Genomic DNA, 10,821 nt, shown 5'->3' on the forward strand with positions numbered 1-10,821 from the left:
TTCTCCCCGTTCTTTTCTTCCTTTCTTTACAAATGGCAACCTCGCACGCTCACGCCCATCGCGTTTCTTCTCCCCGACGTGTCCGCGCGGGCCCCGCCGGCCGTTCCCAGCACGTGCGTGCACCCACCGTCGCCTCGATCATGCCCACCCCGCATGCGTTAAATGCAATTTGTGCGCATGGCATGTCGGGTGCGATCATACCAGCACTAATGCACCGGATCCCATCAGAACTCCGCAGTTAAGCGTGCTTGGGCGAGAGTAGTACTAAGTTGGGTGACCACTTGGGAAGTCCTCGTGTTGCACCCCTTTTTTATATTTCTTCTCCCCGACGTGTCCGCGCGGGCCCCGCCGGCCGTTCCCAGCACGTGCGTGCACCCACCGTCGCCTCGATCATGCCCACCCCGCATGCGTTAAATGCAATTTGTGCGCATGGCATGTCGGGTGCGATCATACCAGCACTAATGCACCGGATCCCATCAGAACTCCGCAGTTAAGCGTGCTTGGGCGAGAGTAGTACTAAGTTGGGTGACCACTTGGGAAGTCCTCGTGTTGCACCCCTTTTTTATATTTCTTTTGCTCGTTACTTCAATTTCTCCCCGTTCTTTTCTTCCTTTCTTTACAAATGGCAACCTCGCACGCTCACGCCCATCGCGTTTCTTCTCCCCGACGTGTCCGCGCGGGCCCCGCCGGCCGTTCCCAGCACGTGCGTGCACCCACCGTCGCCTCGATCATGCCCACCCCGCATGCGTTAAATGCAATTTGTGCGCATGGCATGTCGGGTGCGATCATACCAGCACTAATGCACCGGATCCCATCAGAACTCCGCAGTTAAGCGTGCTTGGGCGAGAGTAGTACTAAGTTGGGTGACCACTTGGGAAGTCCTCGTGTTGCACCCCTTTTTTATATTTCTTCTCCCCGACGTGTCCGCGCGGGCCCCGCCGGCCGTTCCCAGCACGTGCGTGCACCCACCGTCGCCTCGATCATGCCCACCCCGCATGCGTTAAATGCAATTTGTGCGCATGGCATGTCGGGTGCGATCATACCAGCACTAATGCACCGGATCCCATCAGAACTCCGCAGTTAAGCGTGCTTGGGCGAGAGTAGTACTAAGTTGGGTGACCACTTGGGAAGTCCTCGTGTTGCACCCCTTTTTTATATTTCTTTTGCTCGTTACTTCAATTTCTCCCCGTTCTTTTCTTCCTTTCTTTACAAATGGCAACCTCGCACGCTCACGCCCATCGCGTTTCTTCTCCCCGACGTGTCCGCGCGGGCCCCGCCGGCCGTTCCCAGCACGTGCGTGCACCCACCGTCGCCTCGATCATGCCCACCCCGCATGCGTTAAATGCAATTTGTGCGCATGGCATGTCGGGTGCGATCATACCAGCACTAATGCACCGGATCCCATCAGAACTCCGCAGTTAAGCGTGCTTGGGCGAGAGTAGTACTAAGTTGGGTGACCACTTGGGAAGTCCTCGTGTTGCACCCCTTTTTTATATTTCTTCTCCCCGACGTGTCCGCGCGGGCCCCGCCGGCCGTTCCCAGCACGTGCGTGCACCCACCGTCGCCTCGATCATGCCCACCCCGCATGCGTTAAATGCAATTTGTGCGCATGGCATGTCGGGTGCGATCATACCAGCACTAATGCACCGGATCCCATCAGAACTCCGCAGTTAAGCGTGCTTGGGCGAGAGTAGTACTAAGTTGGGTGACCACTTGGGAAGTCCTCGTGTTGCACCCCTTTTTTATATTTCTTTTGCTCGTTACTTCAATTTCTCCCCGTTCTTTTCTTCCTTTCTTTACAAATGGCAACCTCGCACGCTCACGCCCATCGCGTTTCTTCTCCCCGACGTGTCCGCGCGGGCCCCGCCGGCCGTTCCCAGCACGTGCGTGCACCCACCGTCGCCTCGATCATGCCCACCCCGCATGCGTTAAATGCAATTTGTGCGCATGGCATGTCGGGTGCGATCATACCAGCACTAATGCACCGGATCCCATCAGAACTCCGCAGTTAAGCGTGCTTGGGCGAGAGTAGTACTAAGTTGGGTGACCACTTGGGAAGTCCTCGTGTTGCACCCCTTTTTTATATTTCTTCTCCCCGACGTGTCCGCGCGGGCCCCGCCGGCCGTTCCCAGCACGTGCGTGCACCCACCGTCGCCTCGATCATGCCCACCCCGCATGCGTTAAATGCAATTTGTGCGCATGGCATGTCGGGTGCGATCATACCAGCACTAATGCACCGGATCCCATCAGAACTCCGCAGTTAAGCGTGCTTGGGCGAGAGTAGTACTAAGTTGGGTGACCACTTGGGAAGTCCTCGTGTTGCACCCCTTTTTTATATTTCTTTTGCTCGTTACTTCAATTTCTCCCCGTTCTTTTCTTCCTTTCTTTACAAATGGCAACCTCGCACGCTCACGCCCATCGCGTTTCTTCTCCCCGACGTGTCCGCGCGGGCCCCGCCGGCCGTTCCCAGCACGTGCGTGCACCCACCGTCGCCTCGATCATGCCCACCCCGCATGCGTTAAATGCAATTTGTGCGCATGGCATGTCGGGTGCGATCATACCAGCACTAATGCACCGGATCCCATCAGAACTCCGCAGTTAAGCGTGCTTGGGCGAGAGTAGTACTAAGTTGGGTGACCACTTGGGAAGTCCTCGTGTTGCACCCCTTTTTTATATTTCTTCTCCCCGACGTGTCCGCGCGGGCCCCGCCGGCCGTTCCCAGCACGTGCGTGCACCCACCGTCGCCTCGATCATGCCCACCCCGCATGCGTTAAATGCAATTTGTGCGCATGGCATGTCGGGTGCGATCATACCAGCACTAATGCACCGGATCCCATCAGAACTCCGCAGTTAAGCGTGCTTGGGCGAGAGTAGTACTAAGTTGGGTGACCACTTGGGAAGTCCTCGTGTTGCACCCCTTTTTTATATTTCTTTTGCTCGTTACTTCAATTTCTCCCCGTTCTTTTCTTCCTTTCTTTACAAATGGCAACCTCGCACGCTCACGCCCATCGCGTTTCTTCTCCCCGACGTGTCCGCGCGGGCCCCGCCGGCCGTTCCCAGCACGTGCGTGCACCCACCGTCGCCTCGATCATGCCCACCCCGCATGCGTTAAATGCAATTTGTGCGCATGGCATGTCGGGTGCGATCATACCAGCACTAATGCACCGGATCCCATCAGAACTCCGCAGTTAAGCGTGCTTGGGCGAGAGTAGTACTAAGTTGGGTGACCACTTGGGAAGTCCTCGTGTTGCACCCCTTTTTTATATTTCTTCTCCCCGACGTGTCCGCGCGGGCCCCGCCGGCCGTTCCCAGCACGTGCGTGCACCCACCGTCGCCTCGATCATGCCCACCCCGCATGCGTTAAATGCAATTTGTGCGCATGGCATGTCGGGTGCGATCATACCAGCACTAATGCACCGGATCCCATCAGAACTCCGCAGTTAAGCGTGCTTGGGCGAGAGTAGTACTAAGTTGGGTGACCACTTGGGAAGTCCTCGTGTTGCACCCCTTTTTTATATTTCTTTTGCTCGTTACTTCAATTTCTCCCCGTTCTTTTCTTCCTTTCTTTACAAATGGCAACCTCGCACGCTCACGCCCATCGCGTTTCTTCTCCCCGACGTGTCCGCGCGGGCCCCGCCGGCCGTTCCCAGCACGTGCGTGCACCCACCGTCGCCTCGATCATGCCCACCCCGCATGCGTTAAATGCAATTTGTGCGCATGGCATGTCGGGTGCGATCATACCAGCACTAATGCACCGGATCCCATCAGAACTCCGCAGTTAAGCGTGCTTGGGCGAGAGTAGTACTAAGTTGGGTGACCAATTGGGAAGTCCTCGTTGTTGCACCCCTTTTTTATATTTCTTCTCCCCGACGTGTCCGCGCGGGCCCCGCCGGCCGTTCCCAGCACGTGCGTGCACCCACCGTCGCCTCGATCATGCCCACCCCGCATGCGTTAAATGCAATTTGTGCGCATGGCATGTCGGGTGCGATCATACCAGCACTAATGCACCGGATCCCATCAGAACTCCGCAGTTAAGCGTGCTTGGGCGAGAGTAGTACTAAGTTGGGTGACCACTTGGGAAGTCCTCTTGTTGCACCCCTTTTTTATATTTCTTTTGCTCGTTACTTCAATTTCTCCCCGTTCTTTTCTTCCTTTCTTTACAAATGGCAACCTCGCACGCTCACGCCCATCGCGTTTCTTCTCCCCGACGTGTCCGCGCGGGCCCCGCCGGCCGTTCCCAGCACGTGCGTGCACCCACCGTCGCCTCGATCATGCCCACCCCGCATGCGTTAAATGCAATTTGTGCGCATGGCATGTCGGGTGCGATCATACCAGCACTAATGCACCGGATCCCATCAGAACTCCGCAGTTAAGCGTGCTTGGGCGAGAGTAGTACTAAGTTGGGTGACCACTTGGGAAGTCCTCGTGTTGCACCCCTTTTTTATATTTCTTCTCCCCGACGTGTCCGCGCGGGCCCCGCCGGCCGTTCCCAGCACGTGCGTGCACCCACCGTCGCCTCGATCATGCCCACCCCGCATGCGTTAAATGCAATTTGTGCGCATGGCATGTCGGGTGCGATCATACCAGCACTAATGCACCGGATCCCATCAGAACTCCGCAGTTAAGCGTGCTTGGGCGAGAGTAGTACTAAGTTGGGTGACCACTTGGGAAGTCCTCGTGTTGCACCCCTTTTTTATATTTCTTTTGCTCGTTACTTCAATTTCTCCCCGTTCTTTTCTTCCTTTCTTTACAAATGGCAACCTCGCACGCTCACGCCCATCGCGTTTCTTCTCCCCGACGTGTCCGCGCGGGCCCCGCCGGCCGTTCCCAGCACGTGCGTGCACCCACCGTCGCCTCGATCATGCCCACCCCGCATGCGTTAAATGCAATTTGTGCGCATGGCATGTCGGGTGCGATCATACCAGCACTAATGCACCGGATCCCATCAGAACTCCGCAGTTAAGCGTGCTTGGGCGAGAGTAGTACTAAGTTGGGTGACCACTTGGGAAGTCCTCGTGTTGCACCCCTTTTTTATATTTCTTCTCCCCGACGTGTCCGCGCGGGCCCCGCCGGCCGTTCCCAGCACGTGCGTGCACCCACCGTCGCCTCGATCATGCCCACCCCGCATGCGTTAAATGCAATTTGTGCGCATGGCATGTCGGGTGCGATCATACCAGCACTAATGCACCGGATCCCATCAGAACTCCGCAGTTAAGCGTGCTTGGGCGAGAGTAGTACTAAGTTGGGTGACCACTTGGGAAGTCCTCGTGTTGCACCCCTTTTTTATATTTCTTTTGCTCGTTACTTCAATTTCTCCCCGTTCTTTTCTTCCTTTCTTTACAAATGGCAACCTCGCACGCTCACGCCCATCGCGTTTCTTCTCCCCGACGTGTCCGCGCGGGCCCCGCCGGCCGTTCCCAGCACGTGCGTGCACCCACCGTCGCCTCGATCATGCCCACCCCGCATGCGTTAAATGCAATTTGTGCGCATGGCATGTCGGGTGCGATCATACCAGCACTAATGCACCGGATCCCATCAGAACTCCGCAGTTAAGCGTGCTTGGGCGAGAGTAGTACTAAGTTGGGTGACCACTTGGGAAGTCCTCGTGTTGCACCCCTTTTTTATATTTCTTCTCCCCGACGTGTCCGCGCGGGCCCCGCCGGCCGTTCCCAGCACGTGCGTGCACCCACCGTCGCCTCGATCATGCCCACCCCGCATGCGTTAAATGCAATTTGTGCGCATGGCATGTCGGGTGCGATCATACCAGCACTAATGCACCGGATCCCATCAGAACTCCGCAGTTAAGCGTGCTTGGGCGAGAGTAGTACTAAGTTGGGTGACCACTTGGGAAGTCCTCGTGTTGCACCCCTTTTTTATATTTCTTTTGCTCGTTACTTCAATTTCTCCCCGTTCTTTTCTTCCTTTCTTTACAAATGGCAACCTCGCACGCTCACGCCCATCGCGTTTCTTCTCCCCGACGTGTCCGCGCGGGCCCCGCCGGCCGTTCCCAGCACGTGCGTGCACCCACCGTCGCCTCGATCATGCCCACCCCGCATGCGTTAAATGCAATTTGTGCGCATGGCATGTCGGGTGCGATCATACCAGCACTAATGCACCGGATCCCATCAGAACTCCGCAGTTAAGCGTGCTTGGGCGAGAGTAGTACTAAGTTGGGTGACCACTTGGGAAGTCCTCGTGTTGCACCCCTTTTTTATATTTCTTCTCCCCGACGTGTCCGCGCGGGCCCCGCCGGCCGTTCCCAGCACGTGCGTGCACCCACCGTCGCCTCGATCATGCCCACCCCGCATGCGTTAAATGCAATTTGTGCGCATGGCATGTCGGGTGCGATCATACCAGCACTAATGCACCGGATCCCATCAGAACTCCGCAGTTAAGCGTGCTTGGGCGAGAGTAGTACTAAGTTGGGTGACCACTTGGGAAGTCCTCGTGTTGCACCCCTTTTTTATATTTCTTTTGCTCGTTACTTCAATTTCTCCCCGTTCTTTTCTTCCTTTCTTTACAAATGGCAACCTCGCACGCTCACGCCCATCGCGTTTCTTCTCCCCGACGTGTCCGCGCGGGCCCCGCCGGCCGTTCCCAGCACGTGCGTGCACCCACCGTCGCCTCGATCATGCCCACCCCGCATGCGTTAAATGCAATTTGTGCGCATGGCATGTCGGGTGCGATCATACCAGCACTAATGCACCGGATCCCATCAGAACTCCGCAGTTAAGCGTGCTTGGGCGAGAGTAGTACTAAGTTGGGTGACCACTTGGGAAGTCCTCGTGTTGCACCCCTTTTTTATATTTCTTCTCCCCGACGTGTCCGCGCGGGCCCCGCCGGCCGTTCCCAGCACGTGCGTGCACCCACCGTCGCCTCGATCATGCCCACCCCGCATGCGTTAAATGCAATTTGTGCGCATGGCATGTCGGGTGCGATCATACCAGCACTAATGCACCGGATCCCATCAGAACTCCGCAGTTAAGCGTGCTTGGGCGAGAGTAGTACTAAGTTGGGTGACCACTTGGGAAGTCCTCGTGTTGCACCCCTTTTTTATATTTCTTCTCCCCGACGTGTCCGCGCGGGCCCCGCCGGCCGTTCCCAGCACGTGCGTGCACCCACCGTCGCCTCGATCATGCCCACCCCGCATGCGTTAAATGCAATTTGTGCGCATGGCATGTCGGGTGCGATCATACCAGCACTAATGCACCGGATCCCATCAGAACTCCGCAGTTAAGCGTGCTTGGGCGAGAGTAGTACTAAGTTGGGTGACCACTTGGGAAGTCCTCGTGTTGCACCCCTTTTTTATATTTCTTTTGCTCGTTACTTCAATTTCTCCCCGTTCTTTTCTTCCTTTCTTTACAAATGGCAACCTCGCACGCTCACGCCCATCGCGTTTCTTCTCCCCGACGTGTCCGCGCGGGCCCCGCCGGCCGTTCCCAGCACGTGCGTGCACCCACCGTCGCCTCGATCATGCCCACCCCGCATGCGTTAAATGCAATTTGTGCGCATGGCATGTCGGGTGCGATCATACCAGCACTAATGCACCGGATCCCATCAGAACTCCGCAGTTAAGCGTGCTTGGGCGAGAGTAGTACTAAGTTGGGTGACCACTTGGGAAGTCCTCGTGTTGCACCCCTTTTTTATATTTCTTCTCCCCGACGTGTCCGCGCGGGCCCCGCCGGCCGTTCCCAGCACGTGCGTGCACCCACCGTCGCCTCGATCATGCCCACCCCGCATGCGTTAAATGCAATTTGTGCGCATGGCATGTCGGGTGCGATCATACCAGCACTAATGCACCGGATCCCATCAGAACTCCGCAGTTAAGCGTGCTTGGGCGAGAGTAGTACTAAGTTGGGTGACCACTTGGGAAGTCCTCGTGTTGCACCCCTTTTTTATATTTCTTTTGCTCGTTACTTCAATTTCTCCCCGTTCTTTTCTTCCTTTCTTTACAAATGGCAACCTCGCACGCTCACGCCCATCGCGTTTCTTCTCCCCGACGTGTCCGCGCGGCCCCGCCGGCCGTTCCCAGCACGTGCGTGCACCCACCGTCGCCTCGATCATGCCCACCCCGCATGCGTTAAATGCAATTTGTGCGCATGCATGTCGGGTGCGATCATACCAGCACTAATGCACCGGATCCCATCAGAACTCCGCAGTTAAGCGTGCTTGGGCGAGAGTAGTACTAAGTTGGGTGACCACTTGGGAAGTCCTCGTGTTGCACCCCTTTTTTATATTTCTTCTCCCCGACGTGTCCGCGCGGGCCCGCCGGCCGTTCCCAGCACGTGCGTGCACCCACCGTCGCCTCGATCATGCCCACCCCGCATGCGTTAAATGCAATTTGTGCGCATGGCATGTCGGGTGCGATCATACCAGCACTAATGCACCGGATCCCATCAGAACTCCGCAGTTAAGCGTGCTTGGGCGAGAGTAGTACTAAGTTGGGTGACCACTTGGGAAGTCCTCGTGTTGCACCCCTTTTTATATTTCTTTTGCTCGTTACTTCAATTTCTCCCCGTTCTTTTCTTCCTTTCTTTACAAATGGCAACCTCGCACGCTCACGCCCATCGCGTTTCTTCTCCCCGACGTGTCCGCGCGGGCCCCGCCGGCCGTTCCCAGCACGTGCGTGCACCCACCGTCGCCTCGATCATGCCCACCCCGCATGCGTTAAATGCAATTTGTGCGCATGGCATGTCGGGGTGCGATCATACCAGCACTAATGCACCGGATCCCATCAGAACTCCGCAGTTAAGCGTGCTTGGGCGAGAGTAGTACTAAGTTGGGTGACCACTTGGGAAGTCCTCGTGTTGCACCCCTTTTTTATATTTCTTCTCCCGACGTGTCCGCGCGGGCCCCGCCGGCCGTTCCCAGCACGTGCGTGCACCCACCGTCGCCTCGATCATGCCCACCCCGCATGCGTTAAATGCAATTTGTGCGCATGGCATGTCGGGTGCGATCATACCAGCACTAATGCACCGGATCCCATCAGAACTCCGCAGTTAAGCGTGCTTGGGCGAGAGTAGTACTAAGTTGGGTGACCACTTGGGAAGTCCTCGTGTTGCACCCCTTTTTTATATTTCTTTTGCTCGTTACTTCAATTTCTCCCGTTCTTTTCTTCCTTTCTTTACAAATTGGCAACCTCGCCACGCTCACGCCCATCGCGTTTCTTCTCCCGACGTGTCCGCGCGGGCCCCGCCGGCCGTTCCAGCACGTGCGTGCACCCACCGTCGCCTCGATCATGCCCACCCCCGCATGCGGTTAAATGCAATTTGTGCGCATGGCATGTCGGGTGCGATCATACCAGCACTAATGCACCGGATCCCATCAGAACTCCGCAGTTAAGCGTGCTTGGGCGAGAGTAGTACTAAGTTGGGTGACCACTTGGGAAGTCCTCGTGTTGCACCCCTTTTTTATATTTTTCTCCCCGACGTGTCCGCGCGGGCCCCGCCGGCCGTTCCCAGCACGTGCGTGCCCCACCGTCGCCTCGATCATGCCCACCCCGCATGCGTTAAATGCAATTTGTGCGCATTGCATGTCGGGTGCGATCATACCAGCACTAATGCACCGGATCCCATCAGAACTCCGCAGTTAAGCGTGCTTGGGCGAGAGTAGTACTAAGTTGGGTGACCACTTGGGAAGTCCTCGTGTTGCACCCCTTTTTTATATTTCTTTTGCTCGTTACTTCAATTTCTCCCCGTTCTTTTCTTCCTTTCTTTACAAATGGCAACCTCGCACGCTCACGCCCATCGCGTTTCTTCTCCCCGACGTGTCCGCGCGGGCCCCGCCGGCCGTTCCCAGCACGTGCGTGCACCCACCGTCGCCTCGATCATGCCCACCCCGCCATGCGTTAAATGCAATTTGTGCGCATGGCATGTCGGGTGCGATCATACCAGCACTAAAGCACCGGATCCCATCAGAACTCCGCAGTTAAGCGTGCTTGGGCGAGAGTAGTACTAAGTTGGGTGACCACTTGGGAAGTCCTCGTGTTGCACCCCTTTTTTATATTTCTTCTCCCCGACGTGTCCGCGCGGGCCCCGCCGGCCGTTCCCAGCACGTGCGTGCACCCACCGTCGCCTCGATCATGCCCACCCCGCATGCGTTAAATGCAATTTGTGCGCATGGCATGTCGGGTGCGATCATACCAGCACTAATGCACCGGATCCCATCAGAACTCCGCAGTTAAGCGTGCTTGGGCGAGAGTAGTACTAAGTTGGGTGACCACTTTGGAAGTCCTCGTGTTGCACCCCTTTTTTATATTTCTTTTGCTCGTTACTTCAATTTCTCCCCGTTCTTTTCTTCCTTTCTTTACAAATGGCAACCTCGCACGCTCACGCCCATCGCGTTTCTTCTCCCCGACGTGTCCGCGGGGGCCCCGCCGGCCGTTCCCAGCACGTGCGTGCACCCACCGTCGCCTCGATCATGCCCACCCCCGCATGCGTTAAATGCAATTTGTGCGCATGGCATGTCGGGTGCGATCATACCAGCACTAATGCACCGGATCCCATCAGAACTCCGCAGTTAAGCGTGCTTGGGCGAGAGTAGTACTAAGTTGGGGTGACCACTTGGGAAGTCCTCGTGTTGCACCCCTTTTTTATATTTCTTCTCCCCGACGTGTCCGCGCGGGCCCCGCCGGCCGTTCCCAGCACGTGCGTGCACCCACCGTCGCCTCGATCATGCCCACCCCGCATGCGTTAAATGCAATTTGTGCGCATGGCATGTCGGGTGCGATCATACCCAGCACTAATGCACCGGATCCCATCAGAACTCCGCAGTTAAGCGTGCTTGGGCGAGAGTAGTACTAAGTTGGGTGACCACGTTGGA

General features: G+C 56.7%; 36 non-coding genes across 36 annotated transcripts; all 36 read left to right on the top strand.

Moving 5' to 3' along the window:
* Nucleotides 1–187: 187 nt before the first annotated feature.
* LOC147794563 (5S ribosomal RNA) lies at nt 188–306 on the top strand. The gene has a single exon (XR_015414478.1). It is a non-coding gene; the product is annotated as a 5S ribosomal RNA (ribosomal RNA).
* A 133-nt stretch (nt 307–439) lies between these two features.
* LOC147794564 (5S ribosomal RNA) lies at nt 440–558 on the top strand. Its single transcript, XR_015414482.1, has one exon. It is a non-coding gene; the product is annotated as a 5S ribosomal RNA (ribosomal RNA).
* A 219-nt stretch (nt 559–777) lies between these two features.
* On the top strand, nt 778–896 carry LOC147794565 (5S ribosomal RNA). Its single transcript, XR_015414483.1, has one exon. It is a non-coding gene; the product is annotated as a 5S ribosomal RNA (ribosomal RNA).
* Nucleotides 897–1,029: 133 nt separating this feature from the next.
* Nucleotides 1,030–1,148, top strand: LOC147794566 (5S ribosomal RNA). The gene has a single exon (XR_015414490.1). It is a non-coding gene; the product is annotated as a 5S ribosomal RNA (ribosomal RNA).
* Nucleotides 1,149–1,367: 219 nt separating this feature from the next.
* LOC147794567 (5S ribosomal RNA) lies at nt 1,368–1,486 on the top strand. Its single transcript, XR_015414492.1, has one exon. It is a non-coding gene; the product is annotated as a 5S ribosomal RNA (ribosomal RNA).
* Nucleotides 1,487–1,619: 133 nt separating this feature from the next.
* LOC147794568 (5S ribosomal RNA) lies at nt 1,620–1,738 on the top strand. The gene has a single exon (XR_015414494.1). It is a non-coding gene; the product is annotated as a 5S ribosomal RNA (ribosomal RNA).
* Nucleotides 1,739–1,957: 219 nt separating this feature from the next.
* On the top strand, nt 1,958–2,076 carry LOC147794569 (5S ribosomal RNA). Its single transcript, XR_015414495.1, has one exon. It is a non-coding gene; the product is annotated as a 5S ribosomal RNA (ribosomal RNA).
* A 133-nt stretch (nt 2,077–2,209) lies between these two features.
* On the top strand, nt 2,210–2,328 carry LOC147794570 (5S ribosomal RNA). Its single transcript, XR_015414497.1, has one exon. It is a non-coding gene; the product is annotated as a 5S ribosomal RNA (ribosomal RNA).
* Nucleotides 2,329–2,547: 219 nt separating this feature from the next.
* LOC147794571 (5S ribosomal RNA) lies at nt 2,548–2,666 on the top strand. Its single transcript, XR_015414498.1, has one exon. It is a non-coding gene; the product is annotated as a 5S ribosomal RNA (ribosomal RNA).
* Nucleotides 2,667–2,799: 133 nt separating this feature from the next.
* Nucleotides 2,800–2,918, top strand: LOC147794572 (5S ribosomal RNA). Its single transcript, XR_015414501.1, has one exon. It is a non-coding gene; the product is annotated as a 5S ribosomal RNA (ribosomal RNA).
* A 219-nt stretch (nt 2,919–3,137) lies between these two features.
* On the top strand, nt 3,138–3,256 carry LOC147794573 (5S ribosomal RNA). The gene has a single exon (XR_015414502.1). It is a non-coding gene; the product is annotated as a 5S ribosomal RNA (ribosomal RNA).
* A 133-nt stretch (nt 3,257–3,389) lies between these two features.
* LOC147794574 (5S ribosomal RNA) lies at nt 3,390–3,508 on the top strand. The gene has a single exon (XR_015414504.1). It is a non-coding gene; the product is annotated as a 5S ribosomal RNA (ribosomal RNA).
* Nucleotides 3,509–3,727: 219 nt separating this feature from the next.
* LOC147794575 (5S ribosomal RNA) lies at nt 3,728–3,847 on the top strand. The gene has a single exon (XR_015413112.1). It is a non-coding gene; the product is annotated as a 5S ribosomal RNA (ribosomal RNA).
* A 133-nt stretch (nt 3,848–3,980) lies between these two features.
* LOC147794576 (5S ribosomal RNA) lies at nt 3,981–4,099 on the top strand. The gene has a single exon (XR_015413356.1). It is a non-coding gene; the product is annotated as a 5S ribosomal RNA (ribosomal RNA).
* Nucleotides 4,100–4,318: 219 nt separating this feature from the next.
* Nucleotides 4,319–4,437, top strand: LOC147794577 (5S ribosomal RNA). The gene has a single exon (XR_015414509.1). It is a non-coding gene; the product is annotated as a 5S ribosomal RNA (ribosomal RNA).
* Nucleotides 4,438–4,570: 133 nt separating this feature from the next.
* LOC147794578 (5S ribosomal RNA) lies at nt 4,571–4,689 on the top strand. The gene has a single exon (XR_015414513.1). It is a non-coding gene; the product is annotated as a 5S ribosomal RNA (ribosomal RNA).
* Nucleotides 4,690–4,908: 219 nt separating this feature from the next.
* LOC147794579 (5S ribosomal RNA) lies at nt 4,909–5,027 on the top strand. Its single transcript, XR_015414516.1, has one exon. It is a non-coding gene; the product is annotated as a 5S ribosomal RNA (ribosomal RNA).
* Nucleotides 5,028–5,160: 133 nt separating this feature from the next.
* Nucleotides 5,161–5,279, top strand: LOC147794580 (5S ribosomal RNA). The gene has a single exon (XR_015414517.1). It is a non-coding gene; the product is annotated as a 5S ribosomal RNA (ribosomal RNA).
* Nucleotides 5,280–5,498: 219 nt separating this feature from the next.
* Nucleotides 5,499–5,617, top strand: LOC147794581 (5S ribosomal RNA). The gene has a single exon (XR_015414518.1). It is a non-coding gene; the product is annotated as a 5S ribosomal RNA (ribosomal RNA).
* Nucleotides 5,618–5,750: 133 nt separating this feature from the next.
* Nucleotides 5,751–5,869, top strand: LOC147794582 (5S ribosomal RNA). The gene has a single exon (XR_015414519.1). It is a non-coding gene; the product is annotated as a 5S ribosomal RNA (ribosomal RNA).
* A 219-nt stretch (nt 5,870–6,088) lies between these two features.
* On the top strand, nt 6,089–6,207 carry LOC147794583 (5S ribosomal RNA). The gene has a single exon (XR_015414520.1). It is a non-coding gene; the product is annotated as a 5S ribosomal RNA (ribosomal RNA).
* A 133-nt stretch (nt 6,208–6,340) lies between these two features.
* On the top strand, nt 6,341–6,459 carry LOC147794584 (5S ribosomal RNA). Its single transcript, XR_015414522.1, has one exon. It is a non-coding gene; the product is annotated as a 5S ribosomal RNA (ribosomal RNA).
* Nucleotides 6,460–6,678: 219 nt separating this feature from the next.
* On the top strand, nt 6,679–6,797 carry LOC147794585 (5S ribosomal RNA). Its single transcript, XR_015414523.1, has one exon. It is a non-coding gene; the product is annotated as a 5S ribosomal RNA (ribosomal RNA).
* Nucleotides 6,798–6,930: 133 nt separating this feature from the next.
* On the top strand, nt 6,931–7,049 carry LOC147794586 (5S ribosomal RNA). The gene has a single exon (XR_015414525.1). It is a non-coding gene; the product is annotated as a 5S ribosomal RNA (ribosomal RNA).
* A 133-nt stretch (nt 7,050–7,182) lies between these two features.
* LOC147794587 (5S ribosomal RNA) lies at nt 7,183–7,301 on the top strand. Its single transcript, XR_015414527.1, has one exon. It is a non-coding gene; the product is annotated as a 5S ribosomal RNA (ribosomal RNA).
* Nucleotides 7,302–7,520: 219 nt separating this feature from the next.
* On the top strand, nt 7,521–7,639 carry LOC147794588 (5S ribosomal RNA). Its single transcript, XR_015414528.1, has one exon. It is a non-coding gene; the product is annotated as a 5S ribosomal RNA (ribosomal RNA).
* A 133-nt stretch (nt 7,640–7,772) lies between these two features.
* Nucleotides 7,773–7,891, top strand: LOC147794589 (5S ribosomal RNA). The gene has a single exon (XR_015414529.1). It is a non-coding gene; the product is annotated as a 5S ribosomal RNA (ribosomal RNA).
* A 217-nt stretch (nt 7,892–8,108) lies between these two features.
* Nucleotides 8,109–8,227, top strand: LOC147794590 (5S ribosomal RNA). The gene has a single exon (XR_015414530.1). It is a non-coding gene; the product is annotated as a 5S ribosomal RNA (ribosomal RNA).
* A 132-nt stretch (nt 8,228–8,359) lies between these two features.
* Nucleotides 8,360–8,478, top strand: LOC147794591 (5S ribosomal RNA). Its single transcript, XR_015414531.1, has one exon. It is a non-coding gene; the product is annotated as a 5S ribosomal RNA (ribosomal RNA).
* A 219-nt stretch (nt 8,479–8,697) lies between these two features.
* LOC147794592 (5S ribosomal RNA) lies at nt 8,698–8,816 on the top strand. The gene has a single exon (XR_015414532.1). It is a non-coding gene; the product is annotated as a 5S ribosomal RNA (ribosomal RNA).
* A 132-nt stretch (nt 8,817–8,948) lies between these two features.
* LOC147794593 (5S ribosomal RNA) lies at nt 8,949–9,067 on the top strand. Its single transcript, XR_015414533.1, has one exon. It is a non-coding gene; the product is annotated as a 5S ribosomal RNA (ribosomal RNA).
* A 220-nt stretch (nt 9,068–9,287) lies between these two features.
* On the top strand, nt 9,288–9,406 carry LOC147794594 (5S ribosomal RNA). Its single transcript, XR_015414534.1, has one exon. It is a non-coding gene; the product is annotated as a 5S ribosomal RNA (ribosomal RNA).
* Nucleotides 9,407–9,537: 131 nt separating this feature from the next.
* Nucleotides 9,538–9,656, top strand: LOC147794595 (5S ribosomal RNA). Its single transcript, XR_015414537.1, has one exon. It is a non-coding gene; the product is annotated as a 5S ribosomal RNA (ribosomal RNA).
* Nucleotides 9,657–9,876: 220 nt separating this feature from the next.
* On the top strand, nt 9,877–9,995 carry LOC147794596 (5S ribosomal RNA). Its single transcript, XR_015413796.1, has one exon. It is a non-coding gene; the product is annotated as a 5S ribosomal RNA (ribosomal RNA).
* A 133-nt stretch (nt 9,996–10,128) lies between these two features.
* Nucleotides 10,129–10,247, top strand: LOC147794597 (5S ribosomal RNA). The gene has a single exon (XR_015413314.1). It is a non-coding gene; the product is annotated as a 5S ribosomal RNA (ribosomal RNA).
* A 220-nt stretch (nt 10,248–10,467) lies between these two features.
* Nucleotides 10,468–10,587, top strand: LOC147794598 (5S ribosomal RNA). The gene has a single exon (XR_015413440.1). It is a non-coding gene; the product is annotated as a 5S ribosomal RNA (ribosomal RNA).
* The last annotated feature ends 234 nt before the right edge of the window (nt 10,588–10,821 follow it).

The sequence above is a fragment of the Cucurbita pepo genome, chromosome 1, assembly GCF_057944985.1.
Source record: "Cucurbita pepo subsp. pepo isolate OVF chromosome 1, ASM5794498v1, whole genome shotgun sequence".
Lineage (NCBI taxonomy): Eukaryota > Viridiplantae > Streptophyta > Magnoliopsida > Cucurbitales > Cucurbitaceae > Cucurbita > Cucurbita pepo.